Here is a 17,559-nt window from a genome sequence, read left to right as displayed (position 1 = left end):
CGGGTGATCCACCTCCAATGGCGGACCAACGTACCCTTATGGATTATCTACGGCCCACCGTAGGTAATCTAAGCGCCGCTATCAATGCTCCGAATGTCGAAGCCAATAACTTCGAGCTTCGACCGCATTTGATACAAATGCTCCAAAACTCCGCAACCTTCCACGGGCTTGCGGACGAGGATCCCCATCTACATATAACTAATTTCTTAGAAATATGTGATACCTTTCGGATCAATGGAGCATCAAACGACGCCATCCGCCTCCGTATGTTTCCATTCTCACTAAAAGACCGAGCGAAAGCTTGGCTCAACGCCCTCCCAGCTGGTTCGGTAAACACCTGGGATGAACTAGCCCAAAAATTTCTATATAAGTATTTCCCTCCTGCTAAAACTGCTAAATTAATGACTGAAATTAATACATACTCACAAGAGGAGGGGGAATCCTTATATGAAACTTGGGAAAGGTTCAAGGAGCTATTACGCAAGTGTCCCCATCACGGCCTCGCAATATGGCAACAAGTATCCACTTTCTACAATGGATTGTTGCCACACACTAGGCAGACACTTGATTCTAGCTCCGGGGGACTTTTAGGTAACCGACGCCCACATGAAATATATAATCAGATTGAGGAAATTGCTCAAACCAATTTTCAATGGCACACCCCCCGGGGAAATAAGTCTATAGCCCCGGGCGCCCATAAGGTCGACGAAAGCACTTCTTTACAAGCCCAAATCGAGGCCCTTTCTTCAAAAATAAAAAAATTAGAAATGACAAAAACCGTCTCGGTTATGGCTTGTGAAGGGTGTGGTGGGTCACATGAAAATTGGAGTTGCATGAAAGAAACGGACGATCAACAAGAAATGGTAAACTACATTGATAATAGACCTAGGCCGTCAGGTCCTCCAACGGGAACTTACAACCAAGGATGGCGAAACCACCCAAACCTTGGTTGGAGGGAACCCGGCAATAGTAGTAACCAACAAACCCAACGAACAAACTTTCAGCAATCAAGAAATGAGTCACAAAATTTCACTCAACAACAAGGTGGACGAGAAAGGCTCGAAGATACTATATCTCGCCTCGTCTCTGACACTGATAAGAAAAACTCGGAAAGATTTCTACAATTAGAGTCTAATTTTAGGAATCAACAAGCTAGCATTCAAAACATAGAAAAACAAATAAATCAAATAGCTCAAAACTTTTCCGAGAGACCGCAAGGCGCATTACCTAGCAATACCGAAACAAACCCAAAGGCGCAAGTTCACCTCATCACACTACGAAACCGCACCGTAGGGCCTGCAGAAGTACCGCCACCTACGGAAGAAACGATGCCAACACCTCTGCAGGAAAAGAACTCTCATCCATCACCAGAGCCTACCAAGGCTCCTCGAGTTCCGTACCCCGGTAGGTTAATTCGTCAAAAGACCAATGAGCAATTCGCAAAATTCGAAAGTCTGTTAAAACAGTTGCATGTCAACATTCCTTTTATCGAAGTCCTAACCCAAATGCCCAAATACTCTAAATTTATGAGGGACTTCCTTACCCATAAAAAGAAAATTGAAAATTTGCAATTAGTTAATTTAGGCGAAGAATGCTCTGCCCTCGTACTCAATAAACTACCCCAAAAGAAAATCGATCCCGGAAGTTTCACGATTCCATGCTCAATAGGGGAATCACCCGTTCGCAATGCCTTGGCCGACCTAGGGGCTAGCATTAACCTCATGCCCTCATCAATGTTCAAAAGGCTTGGCTTGGGAACCACGAGCCCTACAAAAATAAGCATACAACTCGCTAATCGATCCGTCTAGTTCCCACAAGGTGTCATCGAGAATGTCTTGGTAAGGGTAAGCAGATTCGTTTATCCAGTTGACTTTGTCATACTCGATATGGAGGAAGACACCGAGGTCCCCCTTATACTAGGGAGACCCTTCCTTGCCACGGCACAAGCAGTGGTAGACATGAATAACGGGACACTCACTTTGAGGTATGGGGATGATGAGGTGAAGTTCGGAGTTGGGAAGAGAATAGAGGACGACGACCCAGTCAATTACATGAAGGTTATTGATTCGAGCCTGGATGCCGCTCTCCGACGGTGTAACATGGGAAGCCAGGCATCCCACTCAGAAGATATATAACCTCAACTCGGGTCTAGCCAAGGACCCTTATAAACGTGGCGCACCACGGAAGCATTCCGCGGAACTATCCTTAGTTTAGTTTAATCTTTTAGTTTTTGCAGAATAAAACACACTCATTGTGGTAATGGATGAAAAAGGGAACGAGAAAAATGGAACCATGCAAGAAGAACAGAGCAACCCGACAAAAATCTCCATCACAGAAGGCTCAACACGGGCCGTGCCCAACCAACACGGCCCCGTTCTGAGCCCCCTGCAGAAAATCACCCAGTTCAGGTAACTGGACACGGGCCGTGTTCAGCGGACACGCCCCCGTGTCCAGGCTTCTGTTTCAATTCTCTAATTTTGTTACTTGCACCTGACCACGGGGCCGTGCCCGGTCAACACGGGGCCGTGTCCAGGATGCCAGTAACACAAAACTTTGCTTTTAAACCCACTTTTACACATTCTAATCAACCAAAAACTTTATTTTTGGACACATTGAGGACAATGTGTAATTTAAGTGTGGGGGGATGCTAAAACCTTGAAATTTTGCAAAATCCTAAACACAAGCCTTACACAAAACTCTATTGGAACCGCTAAACACCCCAAATTTTTTCAAAAACTTTTTCATTTTTTTTATTTACTTGTCTTAGTTTAAGTTGGGAATAACAAGTTCTAAAAAGGTTATATTTTTACAAGTTTACAACCGATAGCGTCGTGATAAAAAAGAACCAAAATAAGAAAATTATGAAAGGGCATAACAAGTCTAGTTAAAAATTCGATTATATATACTTGATCACATTAAAAACCCATTCCCACAAAAGTGAGTTTTGAGCCTTTATTGAGCACAAAAATATACATATTTAGATTAAATGCTCATTTTTTCGTTTCTTGTGTGAATAGCCGCTTGGTTCTTACAAATCTAGAACTTGCCACGACGATACATTCCCGGTCCTTACCAACTTAAACCCAAGTAAGTAAATGATGGAGGCATTAGGACTAACCATTTTCTTTCAAAACCATTATTTTTCATTTTTTATTACCTACACAAAATCCCCCTAGATAGCCCCTTTGAGCCTAAACCTTTCATTTCATTACCCCAAAACCCTTTTTACCCACCAAAAACCTTTTTATTTTTCACCCTTTATTTTAGTAACAAGCTCGCTTTTTCGTAAACTCACCTTTTTATGTGACGATCAAAAAAAAAAAATAGTGATGAAGTCAAAAACAAACAAAAGCTATATAAAAGCTTGTTTGGAGAAATACTTCAAAAAAAATAAAAAGTCACTAAAAACAAGGTATTTCACGAAAACCGACGCTTGTTACGATTTTCGCCCTTTTTACTAACCACTAACCAACCACCCACCTTTAACCCAAGCCTAACCCTTTACCCCAAAAAGTCCTCTTGATATTTACAAAGGTAAAAAGTTAAAAAGGAGGAGGATTGATTGCTTGGCAAGCCTATGGAAGGCGTAAGTTCCGTGCCGCTCTCGAGTGATTCACTAAAATATACACCGGCCGAGTGTTGAGTGATCTCCCGTGAGGTATGTGAACTTGTATATAAATGGAATTTTAATAAGGCATGCTATGCCCAAATAAGTAATTTATCTTATGAAACGTTCAAAATAAATCATAACGAATAGGATTGTAAATAAATAAAAATAAAACTTACAAAGACCTTGGATTCCCGACACTCTAGGACAAGCTAAAAACTTCTCTTCTACCTATTCCATTTGGGAGTGTAAGCCACATTTAAAGAGTTTTGCTTGAGGACAAGCAAAAGTTCAAGTGTGGGGGTATTTGATGTGTGTAAAATGCAACATATAAATCACATCAATTAAGGCATAAAACTAACCCTTTTTGAGTACTAATGTTGGAAAAATAGTGTTTTTGTCTTCCTTTTGTATTTTCAGGATTAAATGAGCTCAAAATCACAAAAGAAGCAAAAAGACAACTAATTCTACCATAAATACAAGAAAAGGAACAAAAGTAGACTGCCCGGACCCTCAACGGCACCTCCCAAAGCAAAGGAGAAGAAACAGAGTCTGAACACGCCCCGTGTCCAGCGAACACGGGGGCGTGCCCAGGAAGCAGCAGAAAAGACAAACCAGTAGAAGCTTCCATTGCCCACCACGGGGCCGTGTCCAGCGGGCACGGGGGCGTGGTGAAAGTACAGCAGGCGCATTAATTGTAATTCGCAATTACAATTAATGAAGAGAGAGAATGTCAGACGGGCACGGGGCCGTGTCCAGCCTTCTGTTCAGCCTATAAATAGAGGAGCTTGGTTTCATTCTCTCTCATCCCTTGGCACACCACCTCTCTCACACTTCATCCACCACCCACCACCACCATAACACCATCATCCACCACCATCATCCATTGTCCATCGTAGAGTGTGTGAGTCGTCTCGGGATCCAAGATTGATCGTAAGAGTTCTTGACAATCAAGGTCATGTTTGCCTAAGTCTCTTACATCACTTGGTGAAGACAAGTGTTTAGTATAATACTTTTTATTTTTAATCTTTTGCACTTTTTATTTGGTTTTGTATTAATGACTTTAATAACTAGTTACTTATGTTGAAGGTGATCTTTCCTTGTCGTTTGTCCGTGGTGTGTTGGCATTATTTTACTGTCTATATAAAATAAAAGATTTTCACCATTCATATCTCCACGGTCTATATGGAGGTATGTTGGCTACCTGGTTGGGGGTTAAGGGAACGGTTTGGTAAGGGTCTTGCCCTTGTTCAGCGTTTAGAGGTCCTGCTTGGGACCTGGGTCAAATTTAGTAGGATCTCCTTCAATGCCCATAGGTATTGGATGGCGGGGATCCAAACTCTTTGACCCCCTCATAAGTTAACTACTATTAATATTATAACCCGGCTATTTAGGACTGTATCCCTGCTGACTCAGACTACTTAGCCGAGGGTAACGTCACCGCCAAAAGCGGGGCCTACCACAATTTGCATTAATAACTTAATTCATTATCTTTCAATAATCCGACCCTTTAGGATTGTATCCTTGCTGACTCAAACTACTGGGTTGAGGGTAACGTCGCCTTCAAAAGAGGGGCCTACTACAATAACTAAGATAATCTCTTAAACAAGTGCAAAAGTGCAAAAATAATCAAAGGTTATACTAATACACGTGTCGGATCCAAGTGATTCATCTTGTCTATCTGTTTTTATTTTATTTTTATTTTCAGCATTTAGTTAGTTTTTATTTTTCTTAGTTTAAAACATTTTTCTAACTTTTTGATTTGATTAGACGTTGAGGATAAACCGGTATTAAAAGCTCTTGTGTCCTTGGACGACCTCGGTATCTTACCAACACTATACTACGTCCACGATGGGTGCACTTGCCCATATGTGTGTTTAGTGTTAGTGAATATCGTGTTTTATAAATTTAAAACTTGGCTAAAAGTGTAAAAAAAAGGGGCTTAACTACTCATCAAAAATATAATACACACCGACACACATCAAGGATCCTTGAACCTGAGAGGATCCTTGAACCTTAGAGGAGGATCCTTGAACCTGAGAGGATCCCTGAACCTGAGAGGAGGATCCTTGAACCTGAGAGGAGGATCCTTGAACTGCTTGCGTCCCCATGTATCCTCCTGAACTGGTGAAGAATCCCTGCTGCTGAAATGAGGATCCTGAAGGCTAGAAAGAGGATCCTTGAGCCTGAGACATTGCCGATGATCCAGAACGCTTTCCTGTTGATCCACCCTGGTATTGGACATCTGGAGCTGTAGAGTATTGGGAAGATATGACCGGAGTGTCGAAATTCAGCGACCTTGGCATCAAAGGAGAGTGATCCTCCGCTGATCTCTTTAGTTTCTTGATGTCATCAATCTCCCGGAGGATCCTTTCGTCGGTTTTGTCCTGCTGTTGCATGTAACCCTTCATCTTCATAATCAAAGAATAAAGATCACTGTTAGTATGGCTAGAAGAAACAACAGAAGTTGGTGGTTTTGAGAAAACGGGGGTCGGTTTCTTCGTAGGATTCTCAGCATTCTTCTGAGATCCAAAAGGTGGTGGAGGCAAAGGTGGAACGCCCAGTGAAGAAGTGACTGCCGGCATGAAACTCGAAGTGTTCTTTGCAGAAGAAGCCATATGGTTGAAGGTAATGAACCAAAATGATCACAATGAACAAAATTTCTCAGAAATGAAGCACCAATTGCCCCACGGTGGGCGCCAAACTATTTTGGTCAAAAATCAGACTAGGATAATGCAACCAAATCTTATTTTGTGAGGTGTGATGCTTGATTTGAATAGCGAATGTATGAACAAACTTCGAATGAAATGAATAAATGACACAAAGATTTTTACGAGGAAAAAGCCCTTGATCAAGGTGTGATCTCCAGCACAAAAAACCTCGGGTGATGGAAACTACCGATCACCAACTATATTAAACAAGTAAAAGTTACAAATTGGGATAATAACAAGCTTGTTACAAGGATCACTAGTGTGTAATATGTGAGTAATCGCCAATAAGTTGCAGAGAACTTTCGAGTGTGTGTGTGTTAGCTAATTGTTCTAATTATCAAACTTGTCATCCCCTTTAAAAATAGAAATAAACTACGTAACAAACATTTCGCATATTGTGCTAGCCTCCCATGACTTCCATAATGGTCACTCAAGCTATACACGTGCAGAATATGGGAGCATATTCCCCTGGAATCTCGGCAAGACTAAGTCCCACTTGTTCATTCCTGCAAAACAAGTTCAAATATAGTGGAAACAACTGTAGGATCGTTGTTGGACCCGAATGAGTCGTTCAGAAGAGTTGTTTATCCGAATCAAAGGCGGAATCAATGAAACGGATGCTCAAAGTAATTATAATGCCTCTTGTATTGATTTAACACTTATTACAACCTGAGAACAATCTGGCAGCACTTCGTTACACAGTTCTGATTCCGTGCCAAATGAAACATCAAGTGCACCTTATATAGCTATGCTGATTTCGCTCCAAAGGATCCAAAGCCATTTCAGGCTTAATCAGAACCTTCTGATTTCGCTCCAAATGACCTTGATCAATTATGAGCGAAATCAGCACCTTAACACCTAAACTTCGATTCTCGAACCTCGTGCACTGATTATCCTAACCTATCCTATTACATGATACAAGACGAAGTCAATAGACGTGATGCAGTAACAGACTCCCCCTCGGATATTGACGAAGTCTTAAGTGTCTAGTCTCTGTCATGACACCTCTTCAGTCTTGATCATTCTGCATTCTCACTCAGATTGTAACAATATAACCATCCTTCAATCTTAATCTTTGATCAGCTTCTCTCTTTGACTTTTAAACCAGAATCTCATAACTGGCTTTATCATCAACAGCTTCATCATACGGCTCCCCCTTTCGTCAAGCTTCTGTGCTTTTAGGGATCGACACCTAGCTTTCCAGCTACAAGCTCCTCCTAACTTCCAGCTTGTCTTCAGACTCCCCCTTAGACTCAGCTCTCGGGATCGTAGTCTGGAGTGTCTGCAATCACTCATACATTTATAAGTAATAACATTTTAAAAAAATCATTTTCCAGAAATCATAATCTGGCAATTCAAACTTTCTAAATCACTTCTCATGAATTTGGCAGTTTCATCGAATCGTATCGGAAACTAGCTCTATAACAATATAAGCATCCAAATCCCCCACAGTTAATCATCCAAGTCCAACTTAATGACCTTGGAGATATAACAAACTGTTTTTGAATTTTTAACTTTTAATATCAAGTTTCAAATTAATGAACTTGTTTTATTTTCAGAAACACAATCAGCTTACTTAGATTTTGAAACTCAGCATCTCAGACATCAGTTGTCAAAAATAAAGCAGAAATAAAATCTTTTATTTTCTGAAAATATAAAGCAGTAAAGAAATATGTACAAACATATTTACAGACAATATTTTTGTTTGAGTATGCGTCAGAGGATCATATCAGTTTTGACAAGTCACAAGTACCGTTGAGCTTAGTTACACATTAAGAATTAAACAATTCACTTAGATTGTCGATATACTGGTCCATTTAAATTTTCACACAAATTTCAACTGATTCAGGATACGAATTAGGTATGTTAAGAACTTAAACTCATTCATGTGTCCCACCTCTTGAATATACTCCCGTATCCAGAATCCCAATTATTCAGTCTTATAGGTGAGTATACCACAAATGATATCTGTAAGGGGTTAAATGCGAGGGCTGTGAGAGCTCAGGTCGATACTTCCGTATACGCAGAGAGATGACGGCTTCGACTTTTCGGTGTGTCCCCTTTAGGGATCTTTTGTTTCAATAGCACATGATTATCATTTTGCAATGGTTCATCGTTTTTTATGCTGAGGGCGATGCAATGTTTCAAGCACCGCGGGAAGTATTATTCGGGGACTAGGTCAGAACTTCCATTCAGCAGAAGTCCCGGAATAATACCCCAGATATCACTGAGCATAAAGACCTAGTATCTCAGAATAAGGGACCTTTCAGACGAGATTTCGGGGGTTACCTATATATCCAAGTAGTGTTCCATACGAAATAAGTAAGTGTTTGAATTTAGGTTTATATCCCGAAAAAGTTTACTAAATGTATAAAAACCTATCGACATATCATCAGTGAGACTGTTTAACACTATTAATCATTACAATTCTTTAGCATACTGTAACTGTCTACTGATGTACTATCATTTCCTCTTTTTACGCAAAACTCAAATTTTTGAATTTTATCATGTTTTTGTATTTTTCAAGTTTTCTAATGTTTTTGTATTTTCTGACAATTTTTCTCCCCCTAAAATGCAAAATCATTAAAGAAAATTTGACAACACGATACTAATAGCTTTGTCTCGCCATCCATTTTTTGCTGACGATGAATCATTTGCACAAAAAAAAATCTTCAACTTCTAAAATCCATATGGGATCTTCTTATCATTACAATTAGATCCTTGTTGATGATTATCATTCAAATCAGAGTCCTTAATTGGATTCTTTGTGTACCTTAATTCGAACATTTCGGTTCCTTATAATCGAAATCAAATTTTCTCTTTAAGATCTTTCTACCTTCATGGTTAGATTCTTGATAATGTTTAAAGTACCAATCAAAATCCACTGATTGGATACCTGGTGTGCTTTAAATACATGTGCTCAGTTAGCAGAACAAATTAACAAAATGATGACAAATTTAAAACCAACTTAAACAATTATGTGATTATGTGTTTATGCACTTTGTGTTTTCTTTTATGCATTTTTGTGTTTTTGAAACTCTGGATATTCGTTATCCAAATCCTCATAGAACCTTTCATATCTTCATATGAGGGATTTGTAGTAGGATATTCAAAAAGGTACTACCTTAAATCCTTATTGGGCTTCTACGTGATAGTCAAGACCCTTGGATTATATGGTACCATTCCATGATTCAAAAAAGACCCTTTGAGGGATCTAAGTCTAAAGATTAATTGAGAATCTGGTTAAGAATGACATATGGTGATATAGCTGAACAGACTCCTTGGTAGTCTATTTAAATCATTCATTGATTTAATTAAAAGACCCTATGGTGGTCTAAGCACAATCATCACCGGCTCATTCATTGTTTTCTTCCCCTACACATTATAAGATGCGCTACGTGACTATGAAAGGAATTACGTATTATGGATGCATACATAATTACGAAGTTCAGTGCACGGAAATCACAGTAAGACTTATTATGTGTAAGAACCAATAGTGGCAACCGTAACAAAATGTGAACAATGTAATAGAGGTACGGTGGACGCACCAATAACACTTTATATACTTGCATATAAGTGTCCCTACCACATCGTAAGCATGATGTTATTTAAGTTACTAGAAGTTCAGAACTCTAACCAATGTTTTTTGATCTTTTCCGACTTCATGTTTCAAGCTCTCACAAGTTTCCTCTAAATAAATTTCGGGACGAAATTTCCTGAAGTAGGGGAGACTGTGACACCTGTGTCACTTCAACCATCAAACAAATACCAAACCAATCAAATATTTTATTTCATACTTGGGATTTGTAAAAATATGTGTATCATTTGCACATATCAACTCTTGTTCGATTTCGGGCTCTAAATCGCTTTCTGGAAGGTTATATGCGCACTGATGTGTAAATATAACCAGTTTAATGCAACAAACACTCCGGAATAGTGACATAGGCTTAACATACCCTAAATAACCTTTACATAAATTAGAAATAAGTTTTGGAAGGTTTGATATGCCGAAATCAAGTCTATTCGCTTACAGGGACTAAATATGACAAACTGTGAAAGTATGCCAATTTGAACTGTAATGAACATTCCGGAACTTGACCATAAGTTAAACATACCCTAAATATCCTTTACATAGCTTAGAAATAGGCTTTGAGGTATTCGGTGTGCTAAAATAAACTTTTTGGTCATTCAGGGACTAAAAGCGTCAAAAAGTGCATAAGTTTGCATTTTCGCGCATAACTTACATTCTGAATACATCCGGACATTCAAAAATTTATACAAGCATTAAAATATTTTATTTTAGTGTTTCGCATGAGAAAAATCCATTCGTCGCGCAATTTGGATCGTTTTTCGCGCTTATGCGCATTTCGTCGTAATTAAGCGAACATCACGATCATACGACCAAACGAACCGACATCCGGCATATTTTTGAGCATGTTTCATGTCCAAAATGTCTAGCCATCATTTTAGGCCCTTAAAATTGGCTTGACGGGCCTTAAACATGTCGGAAATGGCTTTAAACACCAACAGGGACTGAAACTGTCAGTTTTCAAACTTGTTTGCTGATCAGAAGGCTCAGGCGGCCCGCGTAAGCCCCCATAAAATCTTACGCGGCCCGCGATAGAGTGTCAGACCTGCAAAACCAGTTTTCACAGCTGTTAACAGCTGTTATACTCACAAAACCCAATTGCAAATGGTATTTCTTAAACTATGGACTGATACTAGGGGCTCTAATGGTTTTCCAAAACAAGGGGCACACATGGACGGTTGAGATTGAAGCACGTTTCTCGATGAACGACCTTAACGGTTCTAGGAAAACTATAAATACCCCCACCCTTTTCACCCCCAACTCACTTGAATTCTGAGATTTTCTCTAAGTTGGAGTGATTATCACTTCATACCTGAGAAATACTTGGAATTCAATCTTGCAGGGACCTATTGTAAGTATTCTTTCGCATTTTTCATTCATTTTAGCGTTAAAGTCAAACTGCGTTTGACTTTCTGCATTGACCAGTTTATGGTCAACACGAAGTTCGTTTGAACTTCATAACGTGAGCGTAATCACGATGGTTATAGTCCCTAGTGACTATACCTACTGATTACCACGTTATCTAGGCTCAGTGACGAGTCGTAGTTTCGGCCAAAATGCGTTTTCTCGCGTATTTTGTAACCAAACTACTCTAGGGTATCAAAACCGTTTGTTTTGATACCAAACCTGTTTTCTAACTTAACTAAACATGTTCTAGCATGTTTAGCTCATCACTTTTAGAATTGTGCTTGTCTAGGGTCATAAAGGTAAGCGATCTAAACAAATCGCTTATGCTTTCGAACCCGACCCATTTGGTCGATCTTAGGATCCGACCAAACGCTTTAGGTGACCATAGTTATATAGGGAATAACCTTCCGAGGTTATACCTTATGGTCACATCGTTAAGTAGTTGTATGATAAGTTGTTCTTATGCCTTGGGGAAATTACCAAAATGCCCTTTTTGCGACAAAAATAATATTCAGCCTATGCAACATAACTTTTGACACCTAAACTGATTTAGCAACTATAATAGACATGTTAAGGCATATTTTACTTGTCATAGGGCTAGTTAGGCGTTCCGAACGCGTTTTACGTGAACGACGCGTTAAAGTAGCATAAGCTACCTAAACGGGTCGTAATGGGTCATGAGCACTTAGGTTAGGTTTTATTTTAGTATGTAGGCTTTATTAAACCATATCATATGAGTTCCAATACTCATTTGGTTTACGAAACCTCATACTATCCAATCCCCCAATTTAGGTCCGGTTATTTATGTAGTTATCTATATAGGGTGTCGTTTGATTCCGTGATCCCTCTAGCTTTGCTTGGTTGTTCTTCAAGACTTCTAAGCACCCTCAAGTGAGTACATAGTCCCCTCTTTTACTGTTTTTCAAACATTTTGGGGTGAAACACATGTGCCTACTTGTTACTTTCATGTTTTTCGTGTTTTCACATCATATACTTGCTATGTTCATTAGTACATTATTAGTACATGATTTCATTATGTTTTTGCTATGTATGTCCATTGTGTGCATACTTAGTATCGTTTTACATGACATTTTATGCTACGTATGTTCGTTTAGCGCATACTTAGTACATTGTTTTACATTACCTTTTCATGCTATGTATGTTCATCATACTTAGTACATTTGTTTTTCATCACATGCTTACATTTTGGGTATGACATTTGGTTTGTTTAAGTGGTACCATATACATTCATTAACTTTGATCACGCTGCTCGTTAGTAGGTAATGGTACCATAGGAATTGACAACTCCCGTTCTTGACATCCTGGGTATGTTTGGATGGAAGGAATGACCGAATTCGATTAAAACATTTAGATAGATAGACCTTTAAATTCGTTTAGGGGTTTATCACCACAGTCGCAAGGCTTGAATGTATGCATTTTCACAATACCGCATAAATGTTTGTATTCAGTATAGCATGCATTTCCACAAAACATAACATTGATTTAAACCACGTTTTACTTCAATACATTGTTTGTGCATTTTTACCTATGGTTTAGTTGATACATATATCACTTGCCATACATGACATTTTGTTTACACATTACATGATTGACATTTGACATAGACATTTTGATATTGACATATACATTTCATAAACATTTTGACATGGTTTTCACAAAGACATTTGACAAATGGTTTAGACATGGGCAATTTACATTGGTGGTTTGTTTGGGTAAGTGATTTGAGTAACGAGACGTGTGTAATGTGATACAAGCATGGTGGATACGCCGCTGGTACTTCCTATATATAAGTTCTTGTATTATATTACATGTCGTAGCGTTATTTAAATCATTCAATTTGGACTTATACATTTTATACAAATGACATATTTTTCACAAGACATTGTTTTACAAAACTGTTTGTTATATACAAACTCAATTTACTTGGTTATTCATTTAACCTTACATTACTCTTTTACATATCATCTACTTTATCATCGCTTTTCAAATGATTTATAAAACAAAACATTTTACAAGGATCATGACTGGCTTTTGTTAAAACAACTTTTTCTAAACTTATAAGTCATGAATCCTAAATCAATAAAACCTATGTACTCACCGGCATTTTTATGCTGACGTACCTATTTTCACATGTGTTTCAGGAGATGATGCATAGGATTGATCAAGATACACATAGGCGAACTTGGGCCTTAGTGACAATAAAAGATGCAAGACTAGTTAATTTTGTTATACTTCTTTATTTGTTAAGACATTGTAACTCTTTTTATCAATAAAACGACATTTTAATTTTTCCATGTGTTATGAAACAATGATTTTGTTACAACACTCCCCGACGATTCCACCACGTTTTGTTGTTTTACGTGGTCGGGGTGTGACACAGGCTGCTCCTGTTTTGATTCTCACAGTCTTTGTTGTTCTTGAGCACCTACACATGCAACAATTTGATCATTTGAACAATGCAACCCAAGCCTGTTTATACTCAGGTAGTTGAACATGAATCTTTCCAGGTAAAACTGGATAGTTTCTTTCATTTTTCTCAAAAACATTATCAATTTTAATCTCAACTTTTTCATCTTTTACCAAATTGACATTTTTCTTAACAGCCCATGTTTGACCTATCGGTATTCCTCATTTGTAAAAATGTGATTCTTTTTGAACACTTTGTTTCTGAACAACATTTGGTTTCCAAAACTGTTGAGGTTTTGTCATATCAACTGATGTTTTCCAACTCTGTGTTGTTCTGAATCTGGGTGTGTGAGAATTCCAGGTCTGTCTTGAATCGAACCTGTTCGAGTTTGATTTCCAATTTTGACTTGAAGCAAACTTATTTGTATCATACCTCCAAGTTTGTTTCGAATCAAATCTAGTTGACCTTTGTTTCATATCCTCAGATTTCTGTTTTTCAACATCAACAGGCTTTGGATTTGGACACTTTCGTGCAACGTGTCCAATTTGTTCACATTTAAAACACACTTTCTTTGAAACATCCTTGGCCTGTTGTTGTTTCTTTTTCATAGCATCAAACTCCTCATTAGACTGCTGTCCAAATTTGAGTTTTTCCTCTTCTTTCAAACTTTTTCCTTGAACAAAATTCAATTTTTGTTGCAAATCCTGTTTTTCATTTTGTTTTCGATTCTGTTTCTTTTTATAACCCAAACCAGCCTTCATGTTTTTCTTCTTAAAACTAGGTTTGTTATAAAAAGTTTTGTGACCTTTACCAGCAAACTTTGAAATTTCCGACTTCTCAATCTCAACCATTTTGAAAACTTTATCAACCTTTTCTGAGATCACATTCTGAATCGGGAATACAACATCTAAGAATAGTTTGTCCGATCCAATCATGGTATAAACCAATTGATGTGCGTTAGGTGTAATATAATTTAGATGTATATTTAAGCCCTTTTTACACTTTTAGCCAAGTTTTAAATTTATAAAACACGATATTTACTAACACTAAACACACATATGGGCAAGTGCACCCATCATTGACGTAGTATAGTGTTGGTAAGATACCGAGGTCGTCCAAGGACACAAGAGCTTTTAGTACCGGTTTATCCTCAACGTCTAACCAAATCAAAATGTTAGAAAAGATTTTTAAACTAAAAAATAAAAACTAACTAAATGCTGAAAATAAAATAAAAATAAAAATAGATAGACAAGATGAATCACTTGGATCCGACTCGTGTATTAGTATAACCTTTGATTATTTTCGCACTTTTGCACTTGTTTAAGAGATTATCTTAGTTATTGTAGTAGGCCCCTCTTTTGAAGGCGACGTTACCCTCAACCCAGTAGTTTGAGTCAGCAAGGATACAATCTTAAAGGGTCGGATTATTGAAAGATAACGAATTAAGTTATTAATGCAAATTATGGTAGGCCCCTCTTTTGGAGGTGACGTTACCATTGACTAAGTAGTCTGAGTCAGCAGGGATACAATCCTAAATAGCCGGGTTATAGTATTAGTAGTAGTTAACTTATGAGGGGCTCAAAGAGTTTGGATCCCCGCCATCCAATACCTATGGTAATTGAAGGAGATCCTACTAAATTTGACCCAGGTCCTTTGCAGGACCTCTAAACGCTGAACAAGGGCAAGACCCTTACCAAACCGTTCCCTTAACCCCGGACCAGGTAGCCAACATACCTCCATATAGGCCGTGGAGATATGAATGGTGAAAATCTTTTATTTTATATAGACAGTAAAATAATGCCAAGACACCACGGACAAACGATAAGGAAAGATCACCTTCAACATAAGCAACTAGTTATTAAAGTCATTAATACAAAACCAAATAAAAAGTGCAAAAGATTAAAAATAAAAAGTATTATACTAAACACTTGTCTTCACCAAGTGATGTAAGAGACTTAGGCAAACATGGCCTTGATTGTCAAGAACTCTTACGATCAATCTTAGATCCCGAGACGACTCACACACTCTATGATGGACAATGGATGATGGTGGTGGATGATGGTGTTGTGATGGTGGTGGGTGGTGGATGAAGTGTGAGAGAGGTCGTGTGCCAAGGGATGAGTTGAAATGAAACCAAGCACTCCTATTTATAGGCTGAACAGAAGGCTGGGCACGGCCCCGTGCCTGTCTGACACTCTCTCTCTTCATTAATTGTAATTCGCAATTACAATTAATGCGCCTGCTGTACTTTCGCCACGCCCCCGTGTTCACTGGGCACGGCCCCGTGGTGGGCAGTAGAAGCTTCTATAGGTTTGTCTTTTCTGCTGCTTCTTGGGCACGGCCCCGTGTTGGCTGCGCACGGGGCGTGTTCAGTCTTCTGCCTTCTCTATTTTGCTTGGGAGGATGCTGTTGAGGGGTCGGGCAATCCACTTATGTTCCTTTTCTTGTAATTATGTTAGATTTAGCTGTCTTTTTGCTTCTTTTGTGAATTTAAGCTCATTTAATACTGAAAATACAAAAGGAAAACAAAAACACTCTTTTTCCAACATTAGTACTTAAAAAGGGTTAGTTTTATGCCTCATTTGATGTAATTTATTTGTTGCATTTTACACACATCAAATACCCCCACACTTGAATTTTTGCTTGTCCTCAAGCAAAACTATTTAATACATGGCTTACACTCCTAAATGGAATGGGTATAAGAGAAGGTTTTGGCTTGTCATAGAGTGTCAGGAATCCAAGATCTTTTTAGTTTTATTTTTATTTATTTACAATCCTATTCGTTATGATTTATTTAGAATGTTTCATAGGAGAAATTACTTATTTGGGCATAGCATGCCTTTTTAAAATTCCATTTATATACAAGTTCACATACCTCACGAGAGAAATCACTCACACTCGGCCGAAGGTGTGTTTTTAGTGAATCACTCGAGAGCGGCGTGGAACTTATCCTTACCATAGGCTTGCCAAGCAATCAATCCTCCTCCTTTTTAACTTGTTACCTTTGTAAATATCAAGAGGACTTTTTTGGGTAAAGGCTTGGGCTAAAGGTGGGTAATTGGGTTAGTGGTTAGTAGAAAAGGGCGAAAAGCGTAAAAAGCGTCGGTTTTCGTAAAACATTTTGTTTTAGTGACTTTTTTTCTTAATGAAGTATTTCTTCAAACAAGCTTTTGTTTTAAGAGCTTTGTTTGTTTATTTCTAACTTCATCATTTTTTTTTCAGTCACACGAAAACCGAGCTTGTTACTAAAATAAAGGGTAAAAATAAAAAGGGTTTTGGTGGGTAAAGGGTTTTAGGGTAAAGAAATGAAAGGTTTAGGCTCAAAGGGGTTAACTAGGGGGAGTTTTTAGGTAGGTGAAAAAAAATAAAAATAATGGTTTTGAAAGAAAAAGGGTTAGTCCTAATGCCTCCATCATTTACTTACTTGGGTTTAAGTTGGTAAGGACCGGGAATGAATCGTCGTGGCAAGTTCTAGAGTCGTAAGAACCAAGCGGCTATTCACACAAGAAACGAAAAATGAGCATTTAGTCTAAAGATGTGTATTTTTATGCTCAATAAAGGCTCAAAACTCACTTTCTATGGGAATGGGTTTTTCTATGTGATCAAGTATATATAATCGAATTTTAACTAAGCTTGTCATGCCGTTTCATAATTTTCTTATGTTAGTTCTTTTTATCACGACGCTATCGATTGTAAACTTGCAAAAATATAACCTTATTAATCTTAGAATTCCCAACTTAAACTTTAGACAAGTAAAAAAAATGAAAAAAAATTTTTTGAAAAAAATTTGGGGTGATTAGCGGTTCCAATAGAGTTT

At 38.2% G+C, this 17,559-nt stretch overlaps 1 non-coding gene across 1 annotated transcript; it reads right to left on the bottom strand.

Annotated features, from left to right (window-relative positions):
* Positions 1–395: 395 nt before the first annotated feature.
* Positions 396–502, bottom strand: LOC118482982. The gene has a single exon (XR_004869410.1). It is a non-coding gene; the product is annotated as a small nucleolar RNA R71 (small nucleolar RNA).
* Between the last annotated feature and the right edge of the window lie 17,057 nt (positions 503–17,559).

Source organism: Helianthus annuus, chromosome 1 (assembly GCF_002127325.2).
Source record: "Helianthus annuus cultivar XRQ/B chromosome 1, HanXRQr2.0-SUNRISE, whole genome shotgun sequence".
In the NCBI taxonomy this organism is placed as follows: Eukaryota; Viridiplantae; Streptophyta; class Magnoliopsida; order Asterales; family Asteraceae; genus Helianthus; species Helianthus annuus.
This window is presented reverse-complemented; position numbering and strand designations above follow the sequence as displayed.